This window comes from Lonchura striata, chromosome 8, assembly GCF_050655825.1.
Source record: "Lonchura striata isolate lonStrDom1 chromosome 8, ASM5065582v1, whole genome shotgun sequence".
Taxonomy (NCBI): domain Eukaryota; kingdom Metazoa; phylum Chordata; class Aves; order Passeriformes; family Estrildidae; genus Lonchura; species Lonchura striata.
The window spans coordinates 28,181,773-28,206,476 of NC_140710.1; the positions used below are offsets into that span (position 1 = coordinate 28,181,773).

Genomic DNA, 24,704 nt, shown 5'->3' on the forward strand with positions numbered 1-24,704 from the left:
CAACTTCCTGGGGAGCATCCCTGCCTCCCCCATTACCCTTCTGCTGAATGAAAATATATGTTTGCTGGTTTCTCTCCTGGAACAACACGTAGAACTCCTTTGGTAGGCTCTCTTTTTTTTTTTCTTTTTTTTTTTCTTTTTTTTTTTTTTTCCCCCTAGTTTTAGGAAAAGCTAGAAAAATGGAAATAACTCTGCAATGGGATGGCTCTCACCATGCTCACAGAAGACGGCTCTGTAAGTGCCAACTTGGAGCTGCATTCTCAGACCCTGACTCCCTCAAGTCCTCCTCTCCCTTCTGGGCTCTCTGCTGGCTCCTGGGTGGCCTGGCTGGCCCATGGAGAGACTCCCTGTCCCTGCATAATGGGGCAGCCGTGACAGGGGAAGGCACAGGGACTAATGAACATCGGCTGCCTTTGACTGACTCCTTGGTGCTCACATCACCCCTCCCTGGCCTCTCACTTGGCTTTTTGTATGTGCTCAGAGTGGAAGTAATTGTGGCCATGGGCCAGCTGCTCTGAGCCAGGCCAGTGCTTCCGAGGAAAACTTTGGATTTACAGGAACAGTTCAGGCACGGGGAAATTAAATCCTTCCTTTCCCCCTCTGCAGATCCAGCTTGCCTCAAGAGAGACATCTGAGCCTGTTTGTGAGCACAACTGGGTGGGAGGAGAAGGGTTCTGTGTGGGTGCAGGAATGAGGGAGTGGGAGATGGATGGTGGATGAAGGAGGGAGAGCAGATACACGCAGCGATTGCTCGCTAATGACAGCGAGCTGGGTGGTTGGGCAGTTAACGGTGCTGTAACCCACAGACCGAAAGCCATTCATCTGCTGTAGGAACTGCCAGCTTTATTGATCTCAATCTCTTTATCAGGGCATTCATTACAGCTGCCCAGGTTCTGAGCAGTCACAGCATTCCCCTCCTGCCCCTTAGGCAGGGCATGATGCTGTGGGAACATTGGCATCCCTCGGGCATGATGCTAAAATTTCTTGTAATATCACTGGTTGGGCTCTTGGTTGTGAAATGGTGAAAAGTCACCATGGTTCAGGCTGACCCACAGGGCAGGTGGATGCTCTTTGGTGTCCTCCAACCTACAGCAGGCCAGGCATCCCTATTAATCCTCAGCTTTTTCCCAGAGGCTTGGGCTGACAGCTCCGAAGCCCTGCCAAATTCATGAATGCATTCCTGAGCTCTGTCATCTCCATTTCCTATCTGGTCCCACTCTATCTCCTGCTCCTCATGTCAACAGTTTTCTTTTCCCTAAAGGACCCTTCACAGGAGCTCAGCCAGGGTGGGCTGGGAGAGCTCTGGGGCTGCATGAGCAGTCTGACAGCTTGAGTCATGTCTACCTGGGAAGAGAAGTTGCATGAACATTCCTCCTTTGGGTTCCTCATTTTCCTGATGCTTCCCAGTCCAGCTTACACTGCAGTGACAGAGCCATTAAAAACCACTGACTGGGGGAACAGATCCAGGACTGTATATTTTTCATTCCCCTTTCACAAGGAAAATAAGCCAATTTCTGTGTCATTTAATGTGTAAAATTTGTTGCGTTAGAGCAAATTTACCTAGGTCGCTTTTAGTCTTTTTTTTTTAATTACACCTTTATTGTCCCCAAGTCCCAGCTGGTGGCCTTTCTGATGGCTTTGATCCCTTCATCCCTAGAGGTGGCCTTGGGAAACCTGCCCTGGCAGGGCAGTGAAGGCAGCTGTGAGCCTGTCCCTTTCCTGGTGTCTGATGTCAATGTCCTTCTCCTTCACTTCCTGCTGGACTGGGACAATGCCTCTCCATCCCAGAATAGCTTCTGTGTGACCAGGACAGGACAGCTGATCTCCAGTTGCCTCTGGCACAGCACAAACTTGGGGTTGCTTCTATATTTTACCAGAACTGGTTACCTTTGGTTTGTTTTGCTCTTTTTTTTTTCCTACAATCCTTCTAAAACATGGGTGTTTGAATTAAAGTTCAAATTAAAGCATTATTGCAGTTAATTATGAAGTTTGGCAGGCATTGAGCTTTTGGCTCCAAAGCATTTCAACTTTGGGGAGCTGTGAAAGAATCAATCTGCTGCAATTTCTCTGTGGTGCTCAATAAAAAATACAGGCAATAGAAAACTGAGAAAAATATTTGAGGGTTTTGCCAAACATATACCACAGCAAAGCTCTCTCTTTCCCTCCCAATCAGCCTCTCTCCATCCAGGATTTGTGCCTTATGGGCCAGCAAAGGAAGAAATATAAAAACCCTATTAAATCCACAGCGCATCCACACTAATTATATCTTTTCAGTTATTTTTACATTTTGCTGATGGGCTGTATCTGTGTGAGCAGCTTTATGAGGATGAATGCAAAAGGAAACCTGTGTGTGTGGATGCTCAGAGCAGCTGTGCTGAGAAAGTCATTAATGGTGTGGCAGTGGTTTGGGGGTGGGGAGAACAGCATCCCCCCAAAATGCAGCATCTGCAGCCCTTTTTTTATAATTTAGCAATGAGAATGTAGCAAATGCAAACTGACCTTTTCCAGGATGGGTGCAGAGACATCAGGTCTGCACAATGAGTATGATGCCAGCAGTTTTATCTGTGGCATTTTGTGGGGATAGTTTAATATTTGGATGGTCCAACAATATTTCTATTTTCTTGGCAGTTTTGATGAATTGCTTTGCTCAAAAAAAAGTCAAATGTTGCTTGGGAAGATGCATGAGAAAGGAAAATATTTGTTTCTTCAGCCATATATTGTGTATTAAAATGTTTTTGAAGTCACTAAAGATGTGAAAACGAAGTGAACTTTTTTTTTTGTGTGTGTGTGTGAGAAACCTTTTAATCTACCCAGAGCACAAGGAGATGGATATGTGGGTGTATATATATATATATATATATATGTATATGTATATATAGATATATATATATGTATAGTTACTGCACACCTTTTTCTGAGCACCAGGTAAACCCCAAGCTCTGCTGTTTGGTGCAGATGCCCAGCTGGAAAATCAGATTTATTTGGAGTTCATGCCCCTGCTCTTCCTCAATGCTGACCAACAAACCACCAAGAAACAGAGTTTGCTGCCTGCTTCCTCGGCATGGCAGAAGCAAGCAGGTCTTTGCTAACAGCCAGCAGTGCCTGAACCATTAGGGATTGGAGCTGTGATGTTCCCTGCTGGAGCACATCTGGCAGGAGCTGGACCTCTGTGGTGGATTTGCTCCCACTGCTGTTAATGGTGGGAGTGACCCCAGGGTATGGTGATGTGGGAAGCCTCTGAGTGCATTATTTAGATTTTTATGTTGGAAAGTGTCTTGCAGGTTTTCCACAAGCCACAACCACCGGCTGATGGATGGTTTTCAAGGCTGCCAAAACCAAGTGTTTATTTCAGATGGTGCCTGCTCCATGCTATGGCAGCTTTCCTCTTGGGTGCATTGGGAAGGAAATTCAGCTCCATGGTGTCCCTGGTTGGCTTCCCAGCCACAGACTTGTCATTCCAAGGTGATCACACAGCTGGAAAACTGATGTGGATTGGATTGCAAGCTCAGGATCCCAGCTCTGGAGTTTTTTGGGATCTCTAAAGTGAGGCTGCAGTACTCGCTGCTTTAGGGAACTCATCATTCCCATCCATCAGCATCATCATTACCTTGACATTGAAATCCCTCCTGGCTGCCATGTCCTTCAGCCATGGCAGGTGAGGATGTGTGCATGGCAAGGCACACATCCAACACTGACACCCAGGGAAGGCGTGAATCATCATCCTTGGAGGGATTTTTAAAAACTTGAATATATGGCACCTGGGGACATAGTTTAGTGGTGGGCTTGGCAGTGCCAAATTAATGTATGGACTCTGATCTTAGAGGTCTTTTCCAACCCAAATGATTCTAGGATTCTCAGACCCTGTGGTGTGTGCCTTGCTTTGCTTTGTTATTCAGCAAGAAACTCTTGTGATTTTCCTGTCCCACTGGAAAGAACTTGCACTTTCCCACTGGAAAAAAAAGCTGCTTTGTTGCAGCTGCTGCTAATGGAGAAATAGTGGAAATAATTCTCCTCAGCAGCTGAAGCTGCTGCAAATTTGGTGTCACTAGACTGGTCTGCACCAGTAGGATCCTCCTGAGCAGATGTAGAGATGCAGCATGTCCTGCAGACCAGTTCCCTCCTGCAGCTTTCTGAGGGGAAACAGCACTGGAGCCCAGTTTTTACTGATCTGCTGATGTGTAATTTGTCTGTTTAAAAAGGTTTTCATTGTGTTAATTCCAGGGGGAGAGTGAAGGCGCTTGCTGCTTAAAACCAAATGAAGTCTTGTCCCTTATGAACTCCTTCTGCACCCTCTGCTTAACTGCAATCCTTATCACCCCTCTAAACACAGCCTGTTGCAGGATTTTGGGGAAATTAAAGGAGGTGGAAAGCTTAGAGAAGCAAATAATCCACTGTAACAGTGGCTGCTTCATTGCCAGATCCTGTGGACTTATGGGGCTGAAGCTGAGGACCAATAAGGAAACCTGCATCATGCCAGAAAAACACAACTGAGTGTTTCCAGTTCCATTCCATGCTGTCACCATCAGCCCTCAGAGGGGAAATGATTTTCACCCTGCTGACCAGTGACATGTTTAAGGATGAAATACTTTGATGCTTTTACCAGTTTTCCCTAACTATATGCAGGTGAAGAAATCTATGGATCTCCCAACTGACTGCAAATTCTGCCAGTTTAAAAATTCACACACATCTCTGTCACTGCAACCTGCATGATGTCTTGCTTTCATTACATATTCTTTTATTATATTGCCATGGAATATATCAATAGCCTCTGTAAACTGCCACAGGAAAGCAAGCAATGACTTAGTGCAGAGGTTTGGGGGGAATCTCCTTTTATTTTCACATTAAGAGTGTGGATCCAGCATGTCTGGCTTCACATCACCTCAACAGCTGCCTCCTGCCTGCTCCCCTGCAAAGTCTGTGAATCACTAGGCTAAGTCTTATTTTACTGAGGGCAACAGCTCTAATCTGAGTCAATCCAATCATTTTAAAGAGCAAATTTTGGTGCTGTCTTCATTTTTATGTATATATTTACAGGTACGTTACCAGCTCCCCATTCAAACCTTGTTTAAACACACGCCACAAAGGAATTCTTGCTCAGTGCAAAATTTGTTTCTGTGACTGGCTTGCAAAGGTGGGCACCTAATTTCATGCTGAAGACCAAGGTGTGTGCCCAGTTTCATAGTGCAAGCTGTTAGCAGTGAGCTTGGTCTGGCCACTGCCCATCCCTCTGCTGTTGCCAGCCCCAGCGCTCCGTGGGCCATGCTGGGATGCAGCACAGGCTGCAAACACATGGTGTGGCACAGGATGGCTCATGCTTAAAAGCTTTCCTCTCTTCTCCAACACAAATATGAACTAGAAACACCCACAGTGCCCAATGTCCTGCAGAAAGGTGACCCATTCCCCTCTGGGTCCATGTGCAGCACCCTGGTCCAGTGGTGCCTGAAATCCCAGCTCCTAATGGGAGCTGCTACCTGCTAACACTGAGCTCTTCCACAGCACCTTGTGAGGCTAGGCATGTGGTTTGAGTTGTGACAGGTGAGCATTTGGGAACCTGGCCCTCTGAGCACTAAGATTTGATGTCTATTTGAAGGCTGCCAGGACAGCCCTGTCCTTTGGGACTGCCTGCCTGGAAAAGTCCTCACATCCTGCACTTCCCACCATATATTTACTCACATGGAACTGTGAAATAAATCCCCCCTCAGTAGGCCTGCATGCTGGAGAAGGGTTTATTTCATCCTTACATGGTGTCTCTGGGAGTTAAAGGAGTTTTACAAGGGAGAGCTGGGGACAGAAGCTGGGATAGCTCCTGCTGCTGTTCTCACCAGCACCCCCATTTGCACATAAAGGTGCTTCTGGCTCCTGCCTGTGCCTGGGGAGAGTTTAACTTTCTGGAGGAAGATTTTGGGATGGGGACAGACCTTTCAAGATGCTAGCCTTCAGTGCTAAGGCTCTGCACTGTCCCCAAGCCCTGTGATGGCCATTGTCCCTGTCCCAGCAGCTCCTGGAGTTCCACTGGAGATGCTTAGAAGTTGTAAATTAGAAATTAGCTGCAATTATGGAACATCACAGGGCATAAATACCCTCTAAATCCTCTTTAATTACATAGTAGCACTTAATTGCATGACAACAAGAATGTAAGCACAAAAATAAATATAATTTCAGTTTTATCTTCAGCAGAGGCACTGGTAATTAATTGTGGAGGGTGATGTAGGACCTGTGTGGTGTGGACTCCACTAACACAGTACTGCAAAGGTGCTGCATCCCAGGACAGACAAACCTCACTTCTTCTCCCTCTCCACCAGCCACGACTTTATCACCTCTTCCCATTCCCCACTCAGTGTCATCCCTCTGTCTGCCTGTCTGTTTGCCTGCATGTTGATGCACAGGCAGAGACTTGCAGGTGTCAGGATAAGGCAGGACTGGTCAGTGTAGTATCCACTCATCCTCCTTGTCAGGTTGGAAGATGTGGCTGGGGGTGTGTATTTTATTCTATCCCCATCTGTCAGAGCTGGGGCAGTTCTCTCCTGATCATTGGGCAGTTTTCTTCATCTCTCCCACAGCCAATCCTCCCTCCAGGAGATCTCTGCTGTTCATGGCCACTGAGTGTCCCTGCATGGCTGAGAAAATTCCATCATCCATGGGGAGATGCTCTGCCCAGGGGAGGAGCCAAAATTCCTACCTGGATCCAATCTGACCTGGGAACAGCACAGCAGCCTTTGCCCACTGCATTCCCAGAGGAGCAGCTTCCTTCCCACTGCATTCCCAGAGGAGCAGCTTCCTTCCCCCTGCATTCCCAGAGGAGCAGCTTTCTTCCCCCTGCATTCCCAGAGGAGCAGCTTTCTTCCCCCTGCATTCCCAGAGGAGCCCAGGCCCATCTCCCCCAGCCCTGGAGCTCCAGAGGAAAACTCCCCCCTTGTGCAGATCCTGCTCCAGCAGAAGCACAGCTGGCACTGCAGGAGGGCTGAGCCCCCCTGGGATGGGGCTGAGCCACCTCCCTGACACACAGGCTGCCAGGGCCTGTTCTGACTCTGGCAGTGTTGTTTTTTTATACTATTGCATTTGTATTTTAAATTTTCCTAGTACAGAACTGTTATTCCTACTCCCATATCTTTGTCTGAGAGCCCTTTAATTTCAAAATTAAAATAATTGGGAGGGAGGGGGTTTGCATTTTCCATTTCAAGGGAGGCTCCTGCCTTCCTTAGCAGACACCTGGCTGTTCAAACCAAGACACTCCTGCATGGAGAAAACCAGGCACGAGAGCCTCCATGGTTCATTCATTCATGAGTTCACAGTCATGCTGTGAGCTCACATCCCATAACATCCCATAACCATCCACGAGGATTTAGATCACTCTCAGCCATGGGCACAGGGCTTTTTTTCCCATTTGCTCCCAGCATTCCGCTCTGGTGCCGGCAGCGAGTCCTCGTGCTGATCTGCCTGGTGCTGGGCTGTCATGTCACATTAGAGTCTGCAAATCAACCCAGACCTCCCCGGGGCTCAGCTGAACCTGCCTTGGGATGCTGCTTTGCCAAAACGCTGCCACCCATTACCCCCAGCACAGATGGAGCAAATGCCTTGATGAAGATAAAGGGGCGTGCAATGAAGCACAAGGTCACGTTGGATGCACCTTAACCTCTGCCACCCCACACAGCCACCCCCTGTGGCAGCACATTTCTCTCCCTCTCAGGATTTTCATAGAGGTGCACAGGGAGAAATGAAAGAGAAAACTATTTCTATTTCTGCTCCTTGTTTTTCCTACGTGGAATGTGTTTGGAGAATTGTTTACCTGGGGTGATTGCTTGACTGGATTCTGGTGAGGATTGTTTGAGCCTGGTGGCCAATCCAACCCACCTGGGGCTGGGCTCTCAAGGGAGGGTCACAAGTTGTGTTAGAATCACAGAAAGTAGTATGTAGTTTTAGTATCCTCCTTTTATATAGTATATTGATGTATTTTAGCATAGTTATAATAAAGAAATCATTCAGCCTTCTGAATTGAGTCAGACATAGTAATTTCTTCCCATTGGGTTCACCTGCATTTACAACCCCCACCACATTTAGATGGAGAACAGTGCTGTGGACCAGCAGAGGGAGATCCCTGCTCTCTCTCCCTAGTTTTTTTAACCATAATTAGTGCATTGCAGCGTGTTCCCCTGGGAACTCTGAGCAGGAGCACACAGGAACTCTGCTTTCAGTGAAAGCAAGCCCACCTGCTGAAGTCAAATAAGCACAGGTTTTTTTAACTTGCTCTTCAGTTTGCCAAGTCATTTATACCCTTACCCAAAGTTAGGGGGATGGAAAAGGAATGCTTATCTGGTGCATTTTTGCATTAATTTTCCTTTCACATGTAATTTTACACCACAGAGATGAAGCAGAACTGATGTGATCACAGTTGAGTATGCTGTGACTTTCCCCCAGCCTGCTTTATAAATCCCATACTGGAAAAAATTCAGATTTCTCTTTCTTTTTAATGTATTACTCAAACGAAACAGCACGTTACAGTCAATTTATATGCACATGCAACCTGGCAGGTAGCAGCAGGGATCGTGCTGTTTGAACCTTCCAATAATTGATATTTTCTACTCACTTTCCCACTGTAATTTCCCCGGAATGTAAAGAGCAGCAAGCAGATACTTGAGGAACAGATTTGAGGCTGGAACAAAGCTGCCACAGTGGAGCTGCCTGGAAGGTGCTTGGCCAAGGCTTGTTCCAGGTTGTCCTTTGGGGACCTGCAGGATCTCCTCAGGAGGGGAACAACATGGGGTCAGTGACCACAAGGAGCCTGCAATGATTTTTCTATTTTTCAATTTTTCAATATTCCACTGAAAAGAGAGTCAGAGCACGAGCAAGCTGGAGCAGAGCCATGAATCACGGTCCTGCTGCAGAGGCTCCATTTGATAAATAATGTATATGGAGTTTACTGTAATAACTGCTCTCTCCCCACCCAGGCAGCTGGGCTGGGTTTGGATCTATTCCTCCTCCCAGGCAGTGGGACAGACTCTGTTTTGGCAGACAGGTTAATCTGGGGCTTTCCTCCCCACTGGCCAGCCACACCTGTGGGTATGGAGAGGAGGTGGCAATCCCAGACATGGCAGGAGGAAAGAAATTTGCTGGGGTGCACATCTGGGAGATCTCCTGAGGTTGATGGGTGCCATGGGTGAATAGCTGAGAGGAGATGTATGGCCCTGCCCACGTGGGCACCAGCTGCCCCCTGAACTGCCCCCTGCTCCAGCCCGGTGCTGCGGAGGTGGCTTCCCCATCCCAGGACCAAGACCCTCATCCCACCACTGAAATAACATTTTTTGCCTTCAAGCATGCTTTCCAAAGAGCACATGGCACCTCACACAGGTGGGTCCCTCAGGAAAGATGAGGCCTTGGAGGTGACCAGCTAAATTACCTCTGGTTATCCCTGAAGAGCGCTGGAGCAAGGATTGTCCTTTGTGATCCCATGCTGCTGGTACAACAACATCAAGTGAGGTGTTCCCATCACCTTCCCTGCCCAGTTTTCCCTTCGCTTAGACCACAACAGCCATCACAATGGGACAATCCAAACTACAGGCCAGCCCTTGTCCTCCCTCTCGTGACAACTCAGGGCAAGGAGATGAGAAAATGGGGGCTGAAAGTCTCTTTAGGAAGCAAAAAAAGGGAGGAATTTCCTCTTGCCTCTCTTGGCTTTGGGCTTCTGATGAATAGCAAGAGGGGCTGGAGGAGGAGAGAGGAGGTCTGTGACCACTCCTGGTGACTCAAGGATTTCCTAACCTGCAAGAGCCTGTCTGGTTTGAGGTAGCAAGAGGGGCTCACAGGTGTAGGGCAGAGCTGCTCTGGGCTTTTAGAATGGGGGTCCTGTACAGTAATATGTTATAGATGTGCAGTTCAAATCCCAGATTTCCTTAGGTTTTGTCTTCCTGCCAGCTGGGATAGCCCCCATGGACATGTCTGGATCTGAGGAGCTGGCTGGGCATCTGCATGGAGCCTCTGGTGCCACTAGAAGGATATAAAATGGCTTTCATCAAGGCACACCAGAGAAAACAATCTTTAGTCATTTTTATAGCAGGCCTTGAAGGCTTTGACTGGAGTAATTTGGTTAAAAATAGATTTGTTTCTGCTGGATTTTGGAGGAAAACCTGGGCTACCATATTAATGAAGGTAAGAGAGAAAACTCATATCTCTTCCCATTTTACATCCCTGTGGAAAAACTGGAAATAGCCTCAGCACTTTTACTGCAGAGATAAAAAAGATCCTTGTGAGGGGAAAATAGCTGTAGTCAGTGTGGGCTTGCACCAGCTAAAGACTGGAGTTAGGTTAGGGTTTTATTGCCCTACAATAGGCAAGAGTCTCATCAAGGAGTGGATATAAATGCATAATATAATTTCATAGAGCCAGTGCACAGTGTGGGAGCTTGGAAGCCAACCCACTGCTTTGCCATGTATTTTATGTGAGAGCTTGATTTTTAGCTTAGTTTAGTTTTCCAACTAATATTGTAAATGTTGGTTACAAACTTAGCTCACACACACTCAAATCAATTTTGAGGCTGTTTTAATGCTGAAGAACTCTGTGGAGATCTAAGACTCAGGATGAAGGAGACCTCTTACCTCCTGTGACAGACAGTGATGTAAGTCCTTTCATGAATGGGTCACAATTCATCTTTGGATTGAGTCCTGTGGTCCCCAGTGTCCCAGAATTTGTGCTCAGCACTTTGCATTTCCAAGACTTTCATAATTTCTGATCCAAAATTAACCAGAGTCAGTTGAAACACACTTTCCTGCCTGCCTTTGCTGTCCTCCTTCACTTCTGATCAAAGCAATAGGTAAATAATGACAAATAACACACTGTGGCCATTTGAGTAGGGCTTGCTGAAGTGAGAAATGAAATATCTTGGGCAGCAATTGCAGCAGTGGAAACAGCTAGAAATATTTCCATTGTTGGAGCAATTTAAAATTGAGGAATTACTGGCTGCATCCTATTCCTACAGAAAGTGAGGAGCAAATGCCCCTTGATGCCTGCTGGGAGTGGGACAGCCCTGTCAAATGAGCAAAACTCATCCTGCTAATCGAGGTGGATTTGGATCTCACGCACCTGAAACAGAGCAAATAGGAGAGGGTTCAAAGGGATTTCATCCCGAGGGAGCTGGACAAGCTCAAGGAGTGGGAACCTCATGAGGTTCAGCAAGGTGAAGAGCAAAGCCTTACATCTGGGTTGGGCAACCCCAGCCATCAACACAAAGAAGGGATAGAGAGCAAGCCTGGGAAGTTCTTGGGAGTGATGGCAGATGAAAGGCTGGGCACAAGCTGGCAGTGTGTGCTCACAGCCCAGAAAGTCACTCTCATCCTTGCTGGGCAGTGGGTCAAGGAGGTGATGCCCCCCTCTACTTCAGACCCCACCCCTGGAATGCTGCATCTGCCCAGGTGTCCTCAGCACAGGAAAGAACCTGGAGCAGGGCCGGAGGAGGCCATGGAGGGCTGGAGCACCTCTGCAGTGCAGCCAGGCTGGGAGAGCTGGGGGTGGCCAGCCTGGAGAAGCCACCAGGGAGACCTCAGAGCCCCTTGCAGTGCCTAAAGGGGCTTGAAGAGAGCTGGAGAGGGACTTTGGCCAAGGGCCTGGAGTGACAGGACACAGGGAATGGCTTCCAACTGCCAGAGCACTTTCCTATGGAATACTGGAATAGCAGCCCACAGAACAGTACCATCAGCTGGTGGAAGTTTACTTCTGTGCTGCTGCCAGAGACTAAAATGGTTCATGCTTAAACATTGTTAAGAAGAAGTTTTGTCCATTACAGCAAAATCTACAACCACAGAAGCCCAGCCCTCCTTGAAGATGCCTGACTGGAGCTTTGGGCTGGGAGTTAAACCTGGGTAAGACAAAGGGAACCCTCTGGTTCAATCACCTCAGCTCTGGGGAGAGGTAAACAAGGCTGAGGGGGAAGAATGCAGCCACAGGAAAGCCAGACACAGCAGAAAACCATCCCTGGCTGGGTTTGGGTGGGGGAGAGCACAGCCCACAGGGACCAGGTTTGAACAGAGTCCCTAGGTGAGGGGCAGGAGCAGGTTTTGGGTGGGGGGTGTAACCTGTGCTCAGAGGCGCTGAGCCTGTTGGAACTCAAAATGTCTCTCAGACATTTTTAGAGGTTCCAGGCCTTGGTCAGAAGCATTTTAGACCCTGGCAGGCAGCTGGAAACAGCTGTGATTTTGAGTTTGAGCCATGGAATAAGTTACCAACTTTGGAGGTGGAACAAGCAGTCACAAAAGGATAGATAGTATAGTAAAAGTAGTTACAAAACAGAGGGGAAATTTTTTTAGTATTGTCCAGGGGGGTTTTAACACTTGTACAGGGGGGTTTTTACTTTGTGCATGGGAGTCAGAAGTTCTAAGATGGAGGAAAGTGGGCTGATCCTGTTCTTCCTCCTTCTTCTTCCTTGCCTCCATGTTCTTGGTGATGTTGGCACTCACAGATTGGTTTAGAGTAGAAAAGCACCATTTAATATAGGTAGTAGGTATTGGGCGAAAACTGTAAGCATGTAATACATAATATATCATATAAAAGAGAGCAGCAGCCCTGGGCGGGGAGAGAGAAGACGACACTGGACAGTGAGAGTGTCAGGGTGTGTGTGTGCCTCTGCCTGAGCTGTGAGCAAACCACAGCAGCAGAGAAGAAAATCTTTTAGATAACTCACAATAAACTGCCTTGAGACTGAACAGCAAGAGCCTGTGCAGTTTTTCTTTGGAAGCACAGGCTGGAGGAGGAATTTCACCACCACATGGGACCCCAGAGCAAGGCTGGGGTTCCTACATGAGCCCCCATCCCCCCTCGCACAAACCAGCCCTGCTGGGAGCCCCCAGCCCCAGGAAGGGTCATCCCACAGCCACAGGACATTCCCGTGGGAGGCAGCTGAGGGGGACCAGAACCCATCCAAGAGCCCCGGAGTGCTCCCAGGATTCACGGGATGCAGGGTGGTGGCAGGGACCCAGAGCCTGCTGCAGAGATGTGTCCACTGCACCCCCTGCCCTCCTGGGCATCCCCACCCAGCCCGAGGTGGGCATTGCATTAACCCCTTGCATTCTGTGCTTTCTGGGCACCCTCACCACCAGAAGACCTGGAGAGGATCATCCAGACACCAGTGGGATCCACAGAGGGGTGACATTTTCTTTATTCTGTCTCTGCTATTCTCTTTCTGTCCCCCCACCTCGTTCCTATTTTTTCCTTCTCCTCTCTCTCTCATATTTACTATCAAATAAAATCCATACTATTGACTTTGGTATATGGTCTTGTTTGCACCTTAATTCAGGCAGAGGCACTTCTAAGAACTTTATAAATTGGACCATAACAGGTGTCAATCTAATTTTCCATTCTATAGTGCTATTTTAGAACTCAAAGTCTTCTTACTTTGGTGGAACTTTCTGTGGAGCACTTTCCTTTCTCAAATTCCAAAATACTCTTCTAAAATGCACATGAAAAAGGAAAACAGACCCCTCAGACACGAGTTTGGCTGGGAGGGTGACAGGGATGACTCCACTACCCAAATTGTGGAAAACAAATTAATTTTATGCTCTGGTCTGAAATTTGGGCGAGTTCTCTTCCTATTTGGCTGGCCTTGCCCTGTCTAATGTGGTATTTAGCTGGTCTCTGGGAGGTACAACTGAGCTGTGATGTCTCTGATTCCTTGTCTTGTTTTATAAGTGGAACACACAGAAAAATGTTCTCTCAATGCAAGCCTTGGCTGGAAGATCAATAGCAGTTTGACATGCCTTTTTTTTTTTTTTTTTCCCTAATATTCAGTTTCGTAGGGCTTAGGGAGTATGTGGAGAAAACTTTCTTTTCATGCAGCACACGGATATGATGAGTTTTGCTGCTGGGTTCTGGGCTTTTATCACAAATTTCCTCCCCAACCACAGGGACAAAACCCTGTGGCCAGGGGCTGGCAGCAAGTCAGGGCTCCCTGTACCCATCCCAGACCTCTTCTGCCCAAAGACAGGGACACCCTAGAGACAGAGCAGGGCTGGTGTTCAGCTGCAGTGTCCTGGGCTGCCTCACAGAGGGTCCTTCACTCGTTGGTGCTCGTGCAGTGCTGCAAGATGCTCTGACAGAAAGCTTTCTGCTTGTAAGTCATTTTAATGATTTTCATGTATGATTTTGTTTCCTGGCACTGAATTGAGTCTGCTAGATACAGGCCTGCCTTGGCTGCTCTGGAGAAATTAAAGGAACACCCAGCCTTGCTAATAGTTATTTTGAAATTCCACCTTCTTCTCCCTGTGCTTCTCCTTTCCGGATCTGCTGCAGGTATGGCAGGTGAGATGGGTGATGGGAGGGCTGGTGTCAGCCACAGCTAATTAGGAGTGCCTCCATTAATTTCTGTGCTCATTTATGTCAGCAGAGATAGGGCAGGAGCAGGATTGTGGTGCAGGAGGGGTTGGTGATGGTCTGGGCAGGCAGGGTAAGGAGGAGAGGAAAGAGAGCCCTTTGTGGGGTTTGTGCTCTTTCGTGCTTCAAGAGGAACATCTCAAGTTTGGTGTGGTGTCTGTGGGAAGTTTTTTTTCATACTGGGCAGAAAAAATGCCAGAGGACTCACTAGGAATGCTTCTGTCTCACCCTGTGTGTGCATTAGCATGCCATTGGTGTGCTGCCTTCTGAGAATCCCAGAGGAGGAAATGCATCAACCTTGTGTGGCCTGGCTCTTGTGCTCTGCAGTCCAGGTGTGCTCCTTGGGCTGGTTTTCTGCTCTCTCATTCTCTACGATGCTGGGCTGTCTCCTGTATTTCATATTTATATAGAATATCAATGTATATGTTCTCTATTTTTCACATGTGTGGTTAACCCCTGATCTATGGCAAGCCAGGGTCATAGAAGGGCACGGCAGTTAATCACAGCCCGTGTTTGGAGAAGATTCCAGTATTGTCTTTAAATCTTCACACCCTAAGAAAAATGGCATTTAAAAACCAGCACCCAGTCTTAAGTTCCTCACAGCTGGCTGTCAGCATGGATGGAGAAGGCAGGGAGGGGAGGTCTCATCACATCACTTGTCTCCCTCTCCATGGTTCCCCATCAGTGGTTCTGTGGTCCATGCCAGGTGTGCCAGCTGCTGTGGCTCTGAGCTGCTTTGCCATCTCCTGTGAGCTGCTTGTGCAGCTCTCAGTGTGCCTGTCACTGCCTTTTCTATCCCTCCAGGGTGACCTGAGAGCCTTCCTAGTTCCCCAAAAATGGGTGCTTTGGAGCATACAGACTTTCACATGGCCTAAACAAAATTTAGAGGAGCGGCTGGAGGCAGTAAAATGCTTTCTGCTTGCCAGACACACAGCTGTCAAGAGACAACAGTACTGTCCCCATCTAGGGGTGCTGGGCACATGGAAACTTCTGCACATAAGGAAGTCTAATCCAGATGTCCCAGAGCTTTTGCTGGGTGCATTTCCTGGATTGTTGCCCTGGGAAGTGATGAGTGTGGCTGCAAAAGATGGAAGTAGTGAAGCTGGACACTGAGACACTGAACTGCTTCCCTCTCCCTCAGCTGATTAAAAACTCAGAAGGTCAACAAAACTCAGTTTATCCTTGCTGGATATAATGGTTTGCATTTTTGCTATACTTAAACCACAGGATAATGCTCCTGTGCATGATTAAAATCAGACAGAGCACCTGCCTTTCCCAGGAGCTTAAGTAATATCTTCTTGGCAAGCACTCCAGTGACCATTGAATTCCCATGGAGCTCTTGAATATGTGTGACCTGAGGCTTTGGTGGTGTGAACCCAGTTCTGAAAGAGCCTGGAAACGGATTTATGGTGCACAAAGGCTTTGGAGAGATGGCTTGTTATCTAGAAATGTTGATTGCTGGACCACAATCACAGGTGCACCCATGGTGGGCCCCTCCATCCTCAGCAGACATGCTCATGGTCTGGCCAGGCACTTCCTACCACAGGAAAATGCAAGTTTATGTTGAGCTGAATTTAAAAATAATGGGATTTGCTGGTCTGGGGAGCCCAAAGTTTTGAAGCAAAAAGTGTTGGTGCTCATGGGATCCATTCATCCCACAGCTGTGGTGGCTCTGCTGGGTTCACACAGCTCTGTCTGTCTCCTTCAGGTCTGTAATTATGCTCTTGTCCACATAGGATCTTCATGGAATCACAGAATATTTTGGGCTGAAAGAGACCTTACAGCTTGTCTAGCCTGCCCCTCCTGACATGGGCAGGGACACCTTCCACCAGACCACAAAGCTCAGAGCCCTGTCCAACTTGGCCTTGGACATTTCTGGGTGACCTGTGCCAGTGCCCCTCCACTCTAATTATGAAAAAAAGGTCTTTATTTCTAGTCTAGGTTGGGTTTTTTTTGGGGGGGATCAGGGGGATAGATGATGGAAACTTGCCTGCATGTCATGACAGCCTTCCTTGAAACATGAAAAATTACTTTTTTAATTGCTGGGACAGCAGGAACTTTAATCAAATCTTAAACACGAATAAAAGTGTATTAGCTGTGAAAGTGCCTCGTTCCTGGGGCTGGGAGAGAAAGTACCACGGCAGCTGGAAGGGAGAAATGGGAGAAATTGAGAAATTGGAGAAATGGGGCCTGGGACCAGGGAGCCAATCTGCTCCTGAGCAGCAGCTCTGTGAGCCCTGCCCAGGGCCAAGGAGCATCCTGTGAGCTCCAGCTCCTGGACTGAGGCTGCATCTGCTGCTGGGGTGCAGTGTGAGCTGGCAAAGGCAGATTGAGGCACATCTCAGTCTCAGTCAGCTCACAAACTTGTTCAGCTTTGTAAAGTTTTGGTTGAGAAATGGCCCTGAAGCTTGAGTTTATTTTAAAGGAAATCACTCAAGCCATGTTTCAGTGAAAGTTTTTCTAAGTAATCTTAAACTAAGGGGAAGGAGGAGAAATTACTGGAAAGCCAAATTTTGGTGGGTCTTGGCTTCCTGTTGCCAAATCTGGCTGAAGTGCTGGTGCTCACAGAGCAGAGTGACCTTTGTGGAGAGCCAGCTGCTGCCTGTGAGCTGAGCCTGGAGAACAAACCTCCCACATACAGAGCTCCAGAGCAAGACACAGCCTGCCAGGAGGCAGCACCAGCCCAAAATCAGGTGAGGATTTACAGCATGGTGATCACAGCCTCGTGCACTGGGGCTTGGCATGGCCTTTGGGATGTTTCCTTTGTTTAGTTTTATCTTTCCTCCCTGCAAACGGGGAGGGGATGGCATCCCCTCTGCTGCACACTCAGCCCAGAGCTGTGCTTCAACCTGCTGGGCCCTGCCAGCTCCTCTCCCCTTGACCAGTGTCCCTGGGGGGCTCTGGAACAGAGCTGAGGCTAAGAATACTTTTCTCCCTTTCTAATTTTATTTTTAGATGCAGCCCTGAGGGTGCAATGTCAGAGCTGCTGCTGTTTGCCTGAAGGATGAGTCAGACTGAGCTGATGCCCAGGTGAAAGAGCTCAGGTATCCACTTCAGGTGTTCATCTGCCATGGGAAATGATGTCCTGGGCTCTTCAGCAGTGTTTGGAGCAGATATCTGTGGGTCTCAGATTCAGTCAAAGAAAGAAACTGAGAGTTTCTAGCCAGGCAGAGGCCTGGGAAAGAGCTGGAGAAGAATGTAAATAATTATTTATCTCTCTTGTTATTCATATTGTTTACAGTTAAGTTGTATCACTGTGTGTCAAGCACTCTGCACCAATGGTGTGGAGTATTTTCACTTCAGGACCAATGGAATTGGTCCTCATGAAGCTCGGTATAAAAGAGCGGTGTATTTGAATAAACTGGAGTTTTACTCTCAGCAGCCTTCTGAATCAATCTTCTCATTCCTGTCCTGCCTCAACAGCGACAGACATCCTCCTCCCCAGCTGGGCACAGAGCACATCCAGGTGGTGACGTGCTCTGCCAGCCCCTGTGTACCTCTGCTTCTGCACCACATGAGGAAAACCAGATTCCCTGAAGACAGGGCAGCATGGATGCCTTGGCTTACACCAAAAGCAGCTCCTGTGGTGTCTCCAGCCAGCTCCCAGCCATCACCTGCACCCCTGGCAGCACTGCCTGGGGCTGCAGGCTGGTCAAGGTAATGGCTGGGAGGATGTGGAGCTCTCTCTGCAGCACCTGTTCTGTGTTTTAAATGAGGAGGCTGCCAAGGAGCATCCCTTGGAGGGGTGTGGGTGTGTGTGTGACTGAGGGGCTGCTCTGCTTTACTCTGAGCAGCCCCAAGCCACAGATGACAAACCCGAGAGCCAGGTGTCCCCAAGATGTGCCACCACACTGCTCTTTGTTAGGAACCTGTGGTGCTGCAGGGACTTCAAAGGCAGCTCCTGTGGGAATCCAGGGCTTCCCTCTGGCTGCCCTGGCAGGTCTGGGACCCTGGCAGGGGTCAGAGAGCCCCCAGAGACACTGGCTGTGATCTCTGTCCATGGAAAAGAGTTTGCAATCCTACAGGATGAATTACAAGCTCTGAGTGTGTGATATAAGTAATAATTAAGTGTGGCACGGGTGCAAAAGTAAAATTTTAGGATTCTAGATTAGGGGTTCAAAGGGGACAAGATGGAGGAAATTGGGTATCTTGTCATTTTTCTCCTTCTTCATGCCCTCCATGTCTCACTGTGGTGTTGGCATTTTTCTGTTGGTTCGGGCTGGGGACACACTGTCCAACGTAGGTGACAGATATTGGCACGTTCTTGTAAATCCAGCCCAGGGAGTTTCTGGTATTGAATGTTTGTCACATCCCACTGAGGGCAGAGCCCCACACGCTGCCCTGCAGGACAGAGCTGGGCAGGGCAGCAGAACATGTGAGAGATAAACAGAATAAACAACCTGGAAACCAGCACAGACCAATTATGGCTTCTGCTTTGGCAGGGGGCAGAAAGACAGAGACTTTCTACAACCTCAGAATCATCAATACCACAGATTCTGACAGCTCCATCTCTCAGGATGCCTCCTTTGTATCAGAGAACCCCCTTCCTCTTCCTCCTCCCCCTCCTAGGATTAAGGCTGAGGAGGATGAGATGGTTTTACTCCCATTTTTGAAATGCATCCCAGTAAAGTTTTGCCCAGTCCTTTCCTAGTGAACATTTTACAGAGCAGGTTTATCTCTCACTGCTTGGGCACCAGAGCAATGGCCATGGTAACCCCCTCTGTTTGTTTGCCTGGCAAACCCTGAACTGGGAATGCAAACTTGAGCTCAGTGCAAAGCTGGGTCCCAGTCAGCTCTTGACTGTGACACACCTGGATTTTATTGCAAACTAAATGGCCATGGATGCCCAGAGTGGGCAGTCCAACTCTCAAATCCTAACTTAAACTAAGAAGAACCCATAAGTTTGGGGAAATGTATCTTGAGTGATGTTTCCTGGCCTTTTTTACCCCCTTGGAAGCAATAGAGCTTAATAGAAAATGGCTTTCCTGCTGGTTCTTGTGCATCATACTCTATGAAAGGGCAAGAATAATTCTCCCTGCCCTGAGAAAACCTGCACTGGATAGTTAAAACCACTGCTAGAAAGAGCTGTCAAACCTGTAGGTTTCAGGGTAATTCCATTAGCTGCACTGCTATTGCATCCTGTAGGATTTCCCCACAGGGTGTGGCTTCTCAGGGAGCTTTGGCTGTGTGCACCAACACCCAGGCATCTACAAAAGCCAAAATAACAGAATTTCTTCTCCTGAATACTGGGGATTTCACCTCCCTTTCTATTTCCTGTTCCATTTCGGAAGCATCCTGAGGTTATGCCCAGGATAACATTTGGATTTTCTACTCCCCTGCCACACTTCTGGGCTGTCTAATCCCTTGCTGGCAGCAGGATGTGACAAAAGGGACATTGCTGCAGACACCCCAGTGCCTCTGCTCCCAGCACAGCCCCTGCACCCAGATTTGCATTCCTGGCTCGTCACAGAGCCTGGAAGGGCTTTGGCAGGTGCCTGGAGATGCTGAGGGCACAAGACTGGGAACTCAGTGAGAAGCAGTGGCAGAGTTCAGTTCTCACTCCATGGGGAGAAAAGTTCTGCTCTGAGTCTCCCCCTGGCAGCCAGCACCAGATCAGACTAATTTTTATTCTCCCCAACGTAGGTTTTTGTTCTCTGTCTCTATCCTGCCATCCCTAAAGGGAAATCCCTTGGAGGGATTGTGCCACTCGTGCCCAGACTGGTGGGAGCCCCCAGCCCTGGGCATTTCTCAGTGTGGATAATATTGCTGCAGCACTCACAGATTGGCAGAGCTCTGTGAGAAAGCAGTCTCCAAACAGCTTAAATGCTTTATTCTAGGGCTGTTAGACAAGCCATTGATCCTTCCCAGCTCTGTGTCCTGGTGCCTTCCCACGCACTGCCATGGATTTTCATATATTTCTTTCTCTGCTCTAGATTTTTTCAGGTTTTTCTCCTACATCAGGCAGTGTAAACAGCTCTTTTTCAAAATAACCAGCAAATATCCTGATCTATTGAAATCCTTGTACAAACTCCTGCTGATCTCCCTGGCCTTCCCTGTGTGGGTGATAAGGGATGTTTTCCTGGCACAGACCTCCCAAGTAACAGCACATGAAAGCTGAGTATTGCAGTTTCTCTTCAGAACTCCATTGCCTCCCGTGATTTCTATTACATGACACTGCTCACAAAGTTTCCAACTTGTTATTTATCGGGGCTGGAGCCTCTGGTGATGACAAAAATGGGAGGTTTTTCTACAAACTTCTTCAGGCAGCCACAGCAGGTTAGTCATTGAGGGCTCTGTGCACAAGTTCATCCTGAAGTCGAGCAGAGCTTCACTCCCAATTTCCCCTCCTATCCTTCACCCCTGTTCTGCTTTCCCTGTGGGAGACCTGTTGCAGTGAATTTTTTTATCCCCTCCCTGTATCTAGCAGAGTTTGATTTGGCAACTTTCCAGGAGAGAAAGGACTTGCAATTGCTTTGTCCTTCGGTGATTTAGGTTATTGCAACTTCATGGTTTGCTGTTGGGAAAGAGATTAAGAGAAAAATGTCCCATCTGTGACTGAAAATGGACTTTTAGTGATAAAAAATGTCCCTGGGTTATCTCTGAGGCTGCTGCAATCTCCAGCATTCTTCTTTTTCCATTTTTTCTCACCCTTAATATTTTTTTTCCCCTGCCAGGTCTTCTATTTATTTCCCAGGTTCTTTGCATTTGATGGATATTTCTTGTCCCTTTCTGCTTGGATGTGTGCAGATGGTACTGTAGGCCAGTTAAATGCTGTGTGCTGGAAATGGGTAGAATCCAAAGATTTTGAGGAGCTTGGGGCCAACAAAACCAGAGACACTTGATATTTACAGGGTGTCCTGTTGGTGAGGGAGGTTGGGATCACTTGGGCAGGTTCTGCTGACAGGTTACCAAAGGAAGGAGAAACAAAAAAATGCCAACAAATGGCAAGAAAAAATGAGGTGGTGAGGTCAGAAAAGGGAGGAGAAAGCAAAGTAGCAGCGTGACATCTGTACACATGTGGCTGAGCATTGGCAAAATAAAAAGGCTGATGTAGACAGTGCCTTGCTCAGACTAGGGCTTAAATAGCACTGCAGGGATTTGGGAGATGAGCAGAAGTTGGTGGGGAAGAGAAGTGAGGAATGAGGGAAAGAAGTGTACCAGGAACAGGGTGTGCTTGTCCTGTAGGTTAGCAAGGGGCTGGGAACGGGTGGGCAGCTGAAAAGGGGTGAGACTGGAGGGACAGAGCTCATGTGAGTTAAAAGGAGGAGGCTGGTGGATGTGAGGGACTCTTAAAACCCACAGCACCTCCAGCTTGGTGGTAAATGGCATCTCAAAGACCCTTGTGAGTGATACAGCAGGAGAGAGCTGTTCAGCTCCTGGGTGAGTTAGGGCAGCATCTCCTCTCCAAGGAGGACTGGAAAAGCAGCTATTTTGAGCTTGATTTGGAATAATAGAGCAGAACTGGCTGAAAGAAATGGAAGGTGATTTCAAGAAATAAGTTATGAAATAGTGGAGCCAAGAATGCCACGAGGAAAGGAGTGAAAACAGCAGAGTAAGGATAATGGGCTGCAAAAATCTCGGAGAATCAGGCAGCAGCCCTTGGGAAAGTAATCCAAGGGCTTAAGGAGCAGGGGGAAGTTGGCAATTACTCAAAGTGCCTGCATTAGGGGCACCACAACCCACCCCAAGGAACAAGGGGAAGATGCTGCAGGGACCTGATGGAGCTCAGACACAGAGAAAGCTGCAGGAAAGGGGCCCTGATGGCAGCAGGGACCACGGAGCAGTGGCTGTGCTGCTACAAACAGGAGCTGAGAGGGTGCAGAACGAGCTCCAGTGGGTTGTCCATTTTAAGGTTGGGCAAAACCCTTTTGTTAATGCACAGGAAGGAGGAGAGCTGAAGAAAGCCCCAGCATGTTGCTCAAATGAAGGGATTCACTGTGGACTTTGCTTCAGCCTTCCCTTGCACCCAGCTGATCCGGATGATTAAACGGGGCAGGAGAACAGCCTGAACAGAAGAGAGCAGAAGACCTGCCAGGGTGTTTAGGGCAGTCAGGTGTGCTGGTGTGAATTCCCCCTTGGGTGTACTTCCAGAGCTAATTCAACCTCGGAAGTGTTCAGGGTTTTTCCAGTATTGCAGGGGGCAGTTTCAGGAGTTAAAGGCTTCAAAACAGAGATGTCATTAAGCAATCAACGTGTAAGAACCTGGAGGATGATGAGGTTAGAAAGTGACACCAGGCATGGGTTTGTCAAGGGCAAGTGGAGTGAAAGGAATTTGTAGTTTTCTCCTCTGACAGGAGAACCAGGCTCAAGAGGAATGGTGCTGGATGGGATGGGGCTTGGCTGGTGGGCTTGGCAAGCGGCCTTGGGAGGGTGACCTGCTCTGCAGGGGTGCTTGGGGACCTTGAGCTGAGCTTCAGGGGGAGCTGAAGGGCTGTCTCATCACACAAGCTTCAAAGCAGCCACCTCAATGCACGATGTCAACTGCACTCTGAATTGCCCCCCTATGGCAGGGAGTGCCTGTGCTGCTGCAAGAGGATGTGCTCACTTTTGTGTCCAGCTCTGCCCTCCCTAATTCTTGCCTGTGCTCAGCAGGCAGCCCCCATCACCATCAGCTCTGCTGCAGTGGCTCTTCATCCCCGTCTTTGTGGTGGGCTGCCCTTAGTGGGGACATGAGGCCATCAGTAGCTGCTTCCCCCCCACCCCATCCCTGTCTCCTCGGTTCAAGCCTCTGAAGGGCAACCCAGCCCTTAAGCAAACATTGCAGGACTTGCCCAGGTCGTTTGTCACGGTGCTTTTTATTGTCTCCTCTGCTTTGCAGCTCGTGCTGCAGCACAGCCTCCCTCCTCCCCAGGATCTGCACCTCCACTTTGCACCTCCAGGGACGGTGGTCCTGCCGTGCCCATGGCATGCCCACATTTGTCTTAAGGGTTGACCCTTCAGTTATTATTAGCCTCATGGTACCTCCAGCACAGCCTGCCATGGTGAATCAGAAATAGAATCTTCTCTGCAGCACAGTCCTGGTTAAACCGACCATCCCCTTCTACCTGCTGCAGTGATCACCTCATTATAACTCCATTACCTTTAACAACAACCCCATTACCATCCATTATCTTTCTTATCATCTCCTTTACAAGGCTGTTATTTGCACCTCCTCCTTTACAGCCATCCCCTCTTCAATTACGATTCCATTATCTTTATTACCACCCCATTACAGTCATAATTATTCCCATTACAATTTTGAGAACTGCATCTCCATCCAGACTAGTCGGTGTCTCCATCAGCCCTAACTCCAGCTTCTCTTGCTCCAGGTTCCTCATTGCTTTCCTCCACCTCCCTTGCCTGCATTCCTAACTATCCCCATACCAATGGTTATATTCTAATTATCTTTCATTATGGTTTTATGGTATTTTGCTGTTATTGTTTCCTTTATCAGCCATTCTCATCTCCCTGCAGTATCATAGCTGCAGTGGGTACTGGGGAGGGAGCTGAGACTCGGGGCAGTGATATTACACTGATCTGCACCAGCCCTGAGCAGGTCATGACAGCCCATCCCTGTCCTCTGCAATTCCAGCACCTAAGCTCCATTGCAGTCCTAATTACGGATGTTTTCTCTCTGTTATGCTTCAGCTCATCTCTGCTGCAGCTTCCCAGGCAACACCACCTCCTCCAGCCAGTGGTGCTCCTCCACCTCCCATCCCTGGTGTTGCACAATGGCTCTAGGGACCATCTACCTGTTAAACTTAAAAGAATATATGTGTGACATTAGCAAAAGTGGTTTTGTCACAAGAATTCATAGTGCTTAGTGCAACACTAAGCATTATGTCCCAGAGATGTGGGAATCCAGAGCTTCCCTCTGGCTGCCCTGGCAGGTCTGGGACCCCAGCAGAGGCCAGGAACCCCCCTGGACAGAGCCCCCAGAGACACTGTCTGTGATCTCTGTCCATGCAAAAGAGTTTTCAATCTTACAGGATGAATTACAAGTTCTGAGTGTTTGATAGAAGTAATAATTAAGTGTGGCACGGGTGCAAAAGTAAAATTTTAGGATTCTAGATGAGGGGTTCAAAGGGGACAAGATGGAGGAAATTGGGTGTGCCTTGTCCTTCTTCTCCTTCTTCATGCCCTCCATGTCTCACTGTGGTGTTGGCATTTTTCTGTTGGTTCGGGCTGGGGACACACTGTCCAACGTAGGTGACAGATATTGGCACGTTATTGTAAATCCAGCCCAGGGAGTTTCTGGTATTTAATGTTTGTCACATCCCACTGAGGGCAGAGCCCCACACGCTGCCCTGCAGGACAGAGCTGGGCAGGGCAGCAGAACATGGTAGAGATAAACAGAATAAACAACCTTGAAA

The 24,704-nt window shown here is 48.3% G+C and overlaps 1 protein-coding gene across 2 annotated transcripts in view; it reads right to left on the minus strand.

The window, feature by feature from the left end:
• TNR (tenascin R) overlaps nucleotides 1-24,704 on the minus strand; it is a 79,488-nt gene that overhangs the window by 33,335 nt on the left and 21,449 nt on the right. The window lies entirely within an intron of this gene.